Source organism: Macrobrachium nipponense, chromosome 5 (genome assembly GCF_015104395.2).
Source record: "Macrobrachium nipponense isolate FS-2020 chromosome 5, ASM1510439v2, whole genome shotgun sequence".
NCBI classification, from domain to species: Eukaryota; Metazoa; Arthropoda; class Malacostraca; order Decapoda; family Palaemonidae; genus Macrobrachium; species Macrobrachium nipponense.
This window is the reverse complement of record NC_061107.1, coordinates 56,195,510-56,206,696: the sequence shown is the minus strand read 5'-3', so window position 1 is coordinate 56,206,696 and position 11,187 is coordinate 56,195,510. Positions and strand designations below refer to the sequence as shown.

The 11,187-nt window shown below is 37.2% G+C and overlaps 1 long non-coding RNA gene across 1 annotated transcript; it reads left to right on the top strand.

Moving 5' to 3' along the window:
* Nucleotides 1-392: 392 nt before the first annotated feature.
* On the top strand, nucleotides 393-3,812 carry LOC135215339 (uncharacterized). Its single transcript, XR_010314669.1, has 4 exons — nucleotides 393-507; nucleotides 2,569-2,684; nucleotides 2,979-3,037; nucleotides 3,383-3,812. It is a non-coding gene; the product is annotated as an uncharacterized LOC135215339 (long non-coding RNA).
* Nucleotides 3,813-11,187: the final 7,375 nt, after the last annotated feature.

Here is an 11,187-nt window from a genome sequence, read left to right as displayed (position 1 = left end):
TGGCGCATTTTTCTTCGAAAATCATGACAAATATTAATGAAAGTGGCACTACTTTACTTTTTATAATAAATTTTATATCTCGTGTAGCGGCTGGAACTCTCTCTCTCTCTCTCTCTCTCTCCCGAAAAATGCATTCCATCACAGAAGGACAAAAAGAAAGAAGACTCCGAGGGTAAACCATTCATTAAAAGGAACATTAGATCTACAGAAATCAAAAGAGATCAACCTACTGAGACAAAATTCCGGCCAAACTACAGAAGTCATTTTTTATTAAACGACAAGACCATCTTAAGGTCGTGGGTCGTGGGCGACCCAAGGAATGTTTCAAAAAACATGTTTTTTTCCCATAAATTATCACCCATGTCGAATGCGGGTGTAATCGACCTGCAGACGGTTAGTATGCTGTCAGGTTTGATGGTGAGCAGACTTGCCAGCCCCTATCTTCAGTGCATCCCTATTTTCTGAGGAACCACTCGGGTCAAGGATGACCCACATCTTAGTAGAAAGGTTAGTGATCGAAAATCAAAGTTATTACATAAGAGTTTCTCAATGAACAGTATGTATAGTCATGTGACTTTGTTGTGTTGGAAAGTCTAGCTGGGTCCTATATCTAAGTGATACACCACAAACCGAGTGGCAGAGATGCCACATACCGCCATATTGTCCAATTTGCTTCGAGTGCCACTTTTTGCATTTTTTGCAAAAAGCAAAGTTTTTAGATAAACATCAGATATTGAGTATTATTCATTCTAATCGTGCTATGTACTGTTGGAATATGTCGGAGGATGATGTTTCTATGAAATGAATGCCTTTGTGAATGCATTATCACGTCGTAAATGCGCTCAAGGTCACGTGACCTTGTAGTGTCAATTTCTGTGTTTTTTTGCGAATAGCAAAGTTATTACGTAGCCAATTCATGTCGGACTGTGTGCATAATAGCTAATTAGTGTATTTTTTTTATATTGTAAATTGTTTCGGGATGTTTATGGGTCACGTGAGCAACTCTGGGAGCGGCAGAAATGCCATATAGCAGAAATATTGTCTAATTTCTTTCGAGTGTCATTTTTTGAAGTTTATAGGTAAAGGTCGGATACTGAGTATTGTTCATTTCAATCGTATTTTGTACTGTTGGAATATGTCGGAGGATGATGTTTCTATAAAATGAATGCCTTTGTGAATGCCTGCCACATACTACGACCTACGATATGCCCTTATGGTCACGTAACATTCAAGTGCTAATTTCTGTGTTTTTTTGCGAAGAGCAAAGTTATTACGTAGCCAATACGTGTAGGACTGTGGCATAATAGCTAATTAATATAGTTTTTTTTTATATTGGGAAGTTTTACTACGTGCGTAATCATGTATGGGAGACGTTTTACTTCGTATGCTGTTTGTAGCAAACGTGTGCGCGACCTTGGTAGTGGCTGAGGTGCCATATCGCCAATATTCCATACGTCTTTGAATGCCCGTTTTTTTTTTTTTTAATGAAAAAAGCAAAATTATTAGGTAAACGTAGCATATTGAAATTGAACAGTGTTCATGCTAGTAGTGTTGTTCATGTCAGTATAGTTTTGTTCATGCTAGTATAAATGTTTATAGTTGTTTTATCGCGTACGTGCTCTGGGCCTTTATATGCGAAGATTCTGTTTACCTTCTTTTCCGAGTGCTCATTTCTAATGTTTTGCCTCTCTCTCTCTCTCTCTCTCAGGCCTCTTTGATCCTTTATGATTAGTGTTTCGTATATTCGTGGGTCTCTCTCTCTCTCCCTTTGTTTTAGTGTTTCACATATTTCTGGGTCTCTCTCTCATCCTTTGTTTAGTGTTTCGCATATTTCTGGGTCTCTCTCTCGCTCACTCTCTCTCTCTAATGCCTCTTTGATCCTTTATGTTTATGTTTCGTATATTTGTGGGTCTCTCTCTCTCTCTCATCCTTTGTTTTAGTGTTTCGCATATTTCTCTCTCTCTCTCTCTAAAAATGAATCCATCTCATCTTTGAAAGCTATAGTAAGTAAAGCGCTCTCTCTCTCGCCATATAAATAATTCCATCTCATCTCTGAAAGCTGTAGTAAGTAAAGCTCTCTCTCTCTCTCTTGTTGTGCGTAAACATCTCTCTCTCTCTCTTTTGTTGTGCGTAAACATCTCTCTCTCTCTCTTTTGTTGTGCGTAAACATCTCTCTCTCTCTCTCTTTTGTTGTGCGTAAACACCTGCGTGACCGACCTTGGAAGTGGCTGGGATCCCATATATTGACATTTGATCCTTTTCCTTTCGAATGCCCCTTTCTGTGTGTGTGTGTGTGTTTTTTTTTTAAGCAAAGTTATATGGTAAACATTGCGAAGAGAACAGGGTTCATGCTAGTATAGTTTTGTTTTATTACTGGAATATGTTGGAGGGTGGTGTGTTGTATCGCGTACGTGCCCGGGGTAATGTTTGTGCTGATTCCGTTTGAGTGCTCATTTCTAATATTTTTTTTTTTTTTTTTTTTTTTGAGTGCTCATTTCTAATTTTTTTTTCGAGTGCTCATTTCTAATTTTTTTTCGAGTGCTCATTTCTAATTTTTTTTTTTCGAAGTTGCCCATCTAGAGACGACCACAAGATGAACACAGCATGTTTGCGATGCAACGGGCCCGTCTGCCTACAGCATCAAACTGTCTTGTGTCCGAAGTGTGTGCCTCGTACGTAGGTAAGTTACATCATGAAACTTTTTTACAACTTGTTTGCATAAATGCTATAATTTTAATCTTTACAAAATATATATCATCCATTTTTTACCTAAAATACTGCAATAGTTTATTTTTCATTTTTGTCGAAATTTCAAAATGTTCTAAAATATTCCCTTTTCGAAATATTTCTTTTTGATGACTGCAAAATAATTTTCAAACATCCAGCAAGCCACCATAATAGTTTTATGCAAATCAATGCATAATTAGATAGCTAAGTAACACATTGAAAATTTCATTCCATTCCTCCATTTCAAGTAGCGAATTTGGCCGTTGCACTTGTCGTGGGTGGGGGCCCATTTACTGTACATATCCATTAGGTAAGTTGCATACCGCTATATATTCTTGTTCTCTATAGAATTTGTGATATTCTGGTAGATTTTCATGCATAAATACCATATCTTATAGTAGTTACAGCCATTTTTATAAGAAATTTTCATGGTGAAAATAGCAGGTAAAAAAGTGAACTTTAGATTTGGCCCCTGATATAACATCTAATATCATCTTTGTCCAAATATTTTTACATAATTACTTTTTAGGATAGTATGACTTTATTCTGTATAAAAATCAGCCACTTCCTAATTCATTTAAGTACAAAAAAAAATTTGTGAAAATTTGCCTGTTTTTGGAGACAAAAAAAATTTACCTTTTTTTTCTCTTTTCAGATTTTGACCTCTATGGGTCTGACACCTTTTCTGGCTGTGGAGACTTGTATATTGTAGTTTTAGGAAGGATTCCCTCAATTTATTTTTTTATATAGGTTATTTTGTATTTTTTATAAATATCTTTGTAAATTATTTTTTGTTTTATACTTATTTTTTTTAAATATTTGTAATAAATATTAAATTTGTAGATGGGTATTATTTATCTCTTCAGTAGTATAGTATTATCTTTAAACTAATTTTAGAAACTATAATGTACAGCAAAAATGAAGTTACTGATTTTTGGCATCATCAAATACGTCGCCTCTGGTCTTTGACAACTTCACCGTTGGTTCCATTAGGAGACATGTGCACAGCATGTTTGCTGCTAAGCGATTTTTCACTATTGCCACTTTAGTGGAAGAACTTAAAATGCTAAATATCATTCCTGAATTTGGGTTTGCAGTACAAAACATCCCAGCGGAAAATGTACCTAAGGAAAGAAACTTTGGACGTCGTTTGCCGCCGAGTTGATGCTCTATGATCCCTCCAGCAACATCGTGATGAAGGAAGAGAAGTAGTGTATGTCGATGAGACGTGGTTTACGACGAGAATGCAACATAGCAAGGAGTGGGTGGACACCTCTCAATCTGTCACCAGTGCCACCTACAGCCGGCAGGTGCCACCAGGAGAAGGAGAGAGGTTTGTGGTGGTAGCAGGTGGTACAGCTAAAGGTTTTGTAGAAACTTCATTTTTATGCTTCCCTGAGAAAAATAAAACCGGCGACTACCATGGAGAAATGAATTCAAAGATATTTATTCGGTGGCTAACATCACAGCTCCTGCCGTCGCTTGAGGATCCTTCGGTGCTGGTGCTAGACAACGCCCCATACCATAGCCAATTGACAGGAGATAGCCGATGCCCAACAACAACTACAAAAAAGGAGGATTTGGTTAACTGGCTCAGGTCTCGAAAAATACAGTATCCTGCTCACGCAACACGCCCTGAGCTTCTAAAGATATGCAGGGGCAACCGGCCGAAACCAGTTTACATTGTGGATAATATAATCTGTGAATGGGGCCATGAAGTGGTTCGCTTGCCCCCTGCCCATCCTGAGCTCAACGCCATCGAGCAGGTGTGGGGCTGTATGAAACGACAGGTGCACTCCTCGTTGCAGCGGTTTACCCGTGCTGATCTCTTTGCCAGGCTTGAAGAGGCCAGGCTTGCTGTAACAGGGGAGACGTGGGCTGGCGCTGTCAGGAGATCAAGATATTTTGAAGATGATTACTGGCTTTCAGATAATATTCAAGACAGTATAGATCCGGTCATCATCAACATTGATAGTGACGAGGAAAACGATCTTTTCCTTGAGAGTGATGATGAGTAAAATGTATAAGTGTCCATTTCTTGTTTTTTTTTTCATCCCTTATATATCTATGCTTTCCAGCAATTGGTGATAACATTATTTTGGAAAAGCAAAGCTAATGAATACTTTGATACGAGTATATCAGCTTGGCATGTAGACAATGTCAATGGATTTCTCAAAGCAAGGTTGATTGGTTCATTAATTGAAGTCTGGTATAATTCCAGTGACAAAGTCGCAATGATATTTGTCACATACCTTTTAAGTAACAACAATAGGTACTGGTACTTATAACGTAAATAAATATATATAACTATAGGTTGAAATATAATAAATCTTATGTATGTATGAACACACACACACATTATATATATATATAATATATATATATATATATATATATATATATATATATATATATATATATATGATTTCAAAATTTATCAAATGGCCGATGTCAATGCCCTTATATGAATCATCTTTTAGAAGTCTACCTTCTAAGGAATTCAAGCTACTCTCTCTGGTGAAATTGATATGATAAATTATATCAAACAATGCTCTCTGTCATTTTCTTCCTGGCAATTGCTGTATCGAGTAACCTGTGTTGTATGGAAGAATGAGTCCTACGGCTTAACCTAAAGAAAACTATATTTCTATTGCTTTACCAACACTCGCTTGAAGTGCGAAGTGTAGGGTTAGCATGGCTTCTTTCGTCTCCTGTCATAAGTCTCATTCTTGATCTTCCTATGTGAGTGAGTGGGTAAGATATAAAAGGTTGGTCTTGTGTTTAGGTAAAGTCTAAAGTCACGAATCACATTACCAGGTATGCTGAACTTTTACTGACAAAGAATTTCGTATTGCTTGGGGTAGGTCATATGACAATTATCTATGGAGTTAAACAGGCGTTTAACAATTCGGGGGATGGGAGGTACAGGGGAAGAAACGTTATACCAACGTCACTGAGGGACGTCATCACTTTTGCGAATGTGTGGGTGGCTAAGACTGGCTTTAGCCTCATTTTCTTAAGTAAAAAAGTTAATGAAACGTAATTGGCAATGCACAGTATTTCCCAAAATTAAGCCATTGTATGAAGCGCTCCCTGCTTTGATATCATGGAAATCCATCAGTTATTTTAGGAGATATTTAAAAAAAAACACTATTACATGGCCTCTGGAAACGTTAGTAGGTAGTGTGTTATTGGTTTGTTGCTGATTGTTGTTGGGTTTGATATTAGTTGCTTAAGGTTGTTGTGCCTGTGTTGGATTTGTTGTGCTTGTGAGTTTTGTTGAGTTATTTGTGAGTTGTTATAGTTGAGGGTTGTTGTTGGGGAGCTGTTGTGGTTTCTTGGTGTGGTTGTGAGTTATTGAGGGTCTTTATTGGTGAGCTTTTGTGATCCCTTGGTGTTGTTAGTGGGTGTGTGTGTGTTGCCTTTTTGTATTGTTGTATTTGTGTTAGTGGTTGGTTGTGCAGTGGTCTTTTGTTGTGGTTATATTCCTTGTTTGTTGTTGTGTTGTCGAGTTCCTTATTGTTTGCTGTGTTGTTGAGTTGTGGTTGTTCCTTATTGTTTGATGTGTGTTGAGTTGTGTGTCGTGTGTTGTTTATCCTGGGTGTTGTGTTGTGGTTCTTGGTTGTCTTTGTTGATGTTGGTTTCTCAGTGACCTCAACCAGCGGACAGCACAGGATCGCCCGGAGTATCTGGTGTTGGGTGAGTACATGTATTTGTTTTTGTTGTTGTTCTGTGTGTAGGTATAGGTCAACTGTCCTGCGTGTGTTCTGTAGTGTGAAGAGGAAAGTGTGACAGAGGGTGAGTTTGGCAGCTGGATTGATTAAGTTTATGTGGGGGAGATTTGCCACTTGTTTCTTACGCTTGTGATCCCGCCACAAAGCAATATAAAACAAATCTAAGAAATAAGAAATCTTAAATTTACGAGTGACCAATGGCTAAGTATAAAATCTTTACGTTAATATGAAATTAAAAATCTCTCGTGCAAGAGAGAGAGAGAGAGAGAGAGAGAGGAGAGAGAGAGAGAGAGAGAGAGAGAGAGAGAGAGCAGCTTCCGCACGATAGCAAATCTCAGAATGACAAGACTTCTCTGTTCGTAAGGCAACAGATCAGTGTATCTCGCCCTAAAATGGTTGTGGTGAACGATTTTAAGAATGAGAGACAGTTAATATCGCAAAAATTCTCTTTTAAAGTAAAAGATATGATTATCGAATCTTCTCAAATGAAATTAAGTATTGTTATTTCCTTGAGTGACGTCACAAACTTTCCACTTCAAAATTAAAGCTACTTACGAGTCAAAAAATTCTCTTTTGACAAATCGAGAGATAATAAGAGTTAATTTACCAGTAATATTAGATAGTTTTCAATACAAAAACATCTCTCTCTATCTACTTATATGAATTGAAAGGCATCAGACGTATGTGAAACATTTTATGCTTATGGAAGATGATGTAATCCTTCACGTGATTTCTCGACAAAGACACTAGTCTGAAACACGTACGAGTATTGCAAGATTGTTTATAAAAAAAAAAAAATAATTGAAACCAAGCGGCCCCAAGTGGTGACATCTATTTTTCTGCTTCGAACAGACAATGCTAATCTCTCTCTCTTCTCACATTCTACGCTATTCTTAACTTCTAAATCATGTTATGCAAAATCTGAACATACATTATTAGAACATACTAACTCTAAGCAAAATAAGGAATCTGAAAATATTGCAATTTTACGACACTTCATACAGTTAAGGAAAGGATGACATGCTTTACGAAAGTAACAGCATATAAGAATATATATATATATATATATATATATATATATATATATTATATATACACATGTACATAGATATGTATGTATATATGTATGTATGTATGTATGTATATATATATATATATATATATATATATATATATATGTGTGTGTATATATATAATAATATATATATATATATATATATATATATATATATATATATATATATCGAGCTACAAATGTCCTTTAACATCTAATTCACTCTACCTCGGAATTAATATATTTTTATATGTTTAACCGAAGGGGAATTTTCTAGACGATAATAGAATTGCCGGCCGACGGGCACAAACCATCGACATCTTCAATTCCAGGACTGGCAGTGAAGCCTTAGCCCACCCAGCCACTGCAAGAGGATATAAGTTTATGCCACCTCCCACCTCAAATACCTGTCGCACTCGGGTAATCTGTAGTTTTGGAGACTGCATCAAACCCACCTCGTCCTCGGTAGCGTTGTAGTGCTTTTGCCCGCACGTAGCCATTATAGAAGTCATGTCACATTACCGTGATTCATATACATATATCGAGCTACAAATGTCCTTTAATATCTAATTCGCTTTACCTTGGAATTAATATATTTTCATATATGTTTAACCGAAGGGGAATTTTCTAGACGGTAATAGAATTGCTGGCTGACGGGCATGAACCATTGACATCTTCAATTCCAGGACTGGCAGCGAAGCCTTAGCCCACCCCGCCACTGCAAGAGGATATAAGTTTATGCCGCCTCAGACTTCCAATACCTGTCGCACTCAGGTAATTTGTAGTTTTGGAGACTGCATCAAACCCACCTCGTCCTCGGTAGTGTTGTAGTGCTTTTGCCCGCACGTAACCATTATATAAGTCATATCACATTACCGTGATTCATATACATATGTCGAGCTAAAAATGTCCTTTAATATCTAATTAGCTCTACCTTGGAATTAATATATTTTCATATATGTTTAACTGAAGGGGAATTTTCTAGACGATAATAGAATTGCCGGCCGATGGGCACGAACCATCGACATCTTCAATTCCAGGACTGGCAGTGAAGCCTTAGCCCACCCCGCCACCGCAAGAGGATATAAGTTATGCCGCCTCCCACCTCAAATACCTGTCGCACTCAGGTAATTTGTAGTTTTGGGGACTGCATCAAACCCACCACGTCCTCGGATATATATATATATATATATATATATATATATATATATATATATATATATATATATATAATTCTTATATGCTGCTACTTTCGTAAAGCATATCATCCTTTCCTTAACTGAATGAAGTGTTGTAAAAATTGTTTGCAATATTTTCAGATACCTTATTTTGCTTAGTTGTATGTTCTAATAATGTATGTTCAGATTTTGCATAACATGATTTAAAAGTTAAGAATAACGTAGAATGTGAGAATAGAGAGAGATTAGCATTGTCTGTTCGAAGTTGGAAAATATAAGAACCTCCCAAGCCCTGAGAATACCGTCATAAGGATACCACTAACGGTCATCTCTCAGCAGTAAGAGGAACCCTTCCCTCACCCCTGCAACCGCCCCCTCCCCACCGCTGCCGGCCCGCCCGTCAACCCCCTAAAAGTTTGTTGCGATTTAGCATCACCTTTTATTTTCGGCACCGATTGGCTAATAGGCCTAAGGAGAGCAGCCAGAAACAATCCTGTCCCGCTCAGGGAGGAAGATATTGGGGTTTTGAGCAAGTAGAGGAAAGAGAGAGAAGGCCCAAGACATCCCCATGAAGGTAAATCAGTTACGCGCCGGACAAGAACTGGGGAAGACGTGCATTCATTCAAATGGCTGCCCTCTGTCGGTTTCCCCCTCAGCCTCTAACTTGCGGTTACTGTAGATTTTACTTCAGATTCACTTGGACCCTATATATATATATATATATATATATATATATATACATATATATATATATGATATATATATATATATATATTATATATATATATATATATATAATATATATATATATATATAGTGTGTGTGTGTGTGTGATCCATTCTTGGTCACTGGGATTCATGCAAAAATCAAACGCTCTGGTTTAACACAATGCTATATTCTAGAGCAACTTACACAAGGGTCCAAGTGAATCTGAAGTAAAATCTACAGTAACCACAAGTTAGAGGCTGAGGGGGAAACCGACAGAGCGCAGCCATTTGAATGAATGCACGTCTTCCCCAGTTCTTGTCCGGCGCGTAACTGATTTACCTTCATGGGGATGTCTTGAGCCTTCACTCTCTTTCCTCTACTTGCTCTCAACCCCAATATCTTCCTCCCTGGACGATTGGTTCTGGCTGCTCTTTTAGGGGTTGGCGGGCGGGCCGGCAGAGGTGGGAGGGGGGGCCCGGTTGCTGGGGTTGAGGAAGGTTCTTCTTACTGGTGAGAGATGACCGTTAGGGCTCGGGAGGTTCTTATAAGCCCTCTAGAAGTTAAGTATATCTTAGTTTAACCAGACCACTGAGCTGATTAACAGCTCTCCTAGGGCTGTCCCGAAGGATTAGATATTTTTATTTGTCTATGAACCAATTGGTCACCTAGCAACGGGACCTACAGCTTATTGTGGGATCCGAACCACACTTATTCGAGAAATGAATTTCTATCACCAGAAATAAATTCCTCTGATTCCTCGTTGGTCGAGCCGGGATTCGAACTTCGGACCTCTGGATTAGCAGCCGAGAACGAAAACCTTTGTACAGCGAGGAACTTAAATCCTTTAGAATAGCTATATATATATATATATATTATATATATATATATATATATATATTATATAAATATATATATAATATATATATATATATATATTATAATAGATATATATATATCATATATATATATATATATATATATATATATATATATATGTCACTCAACATTCCTTGTTGACTAAGGCCTTCAGCTCATCTGTTTTTACCTGAACCCACAATTCAGTCAGATACGTAATTTTCATGATAAGAAAGTCCTTTCCTTAGTTAAATCATAAAAGTAACTACCGCTCAGGATTTCAAGTCGTTTCCCGGATAAAAAACATAAAAATACATAGGTATATATATATATATATTATATATATATATATATATATATATATATATATATATATATATATATATATATATATATATATATATATATACCTATGTATTTTTATGTTTTTATCCGGGAAACGACTTGAAATCCTGAGCGGGGTAGTTACTTTTATGATTTTACTAAGGAAAGGACTTACTTATCATGAAAATTACGTATCTGACTGAAATTGTGGGTTCAGGTAGAAACAGATGAGCTGAAGGCCTTACTCAACAAGGAATGTTGCACATAAAGCTTTGGTTCACATAAAATCACACACATTTATATCAACACAAAATCAGAAGAATGGGGAATGAATTAGACAGATAAACAGATTCCTGCCGAAGAACTAAATTTAAAAACATGAGGACAATTGAAGATGCTGGGGAAATCCACTTCAAGGGCACCGTAGAGTAGGTATCATTGGTGAGAGATACTTCACACACGCACAATCGGAACGGGGCGATTCCACAGCTAGCAAGTCCGTCTGCAGTTGAGAATGCATCCGGTTACGTGACGGAAAATTAGCGCTACCAAAGGAAAATCCGGAGTTGTGCGCAAAGCCCCAATAAGTCTCGATTTGAAATACTGG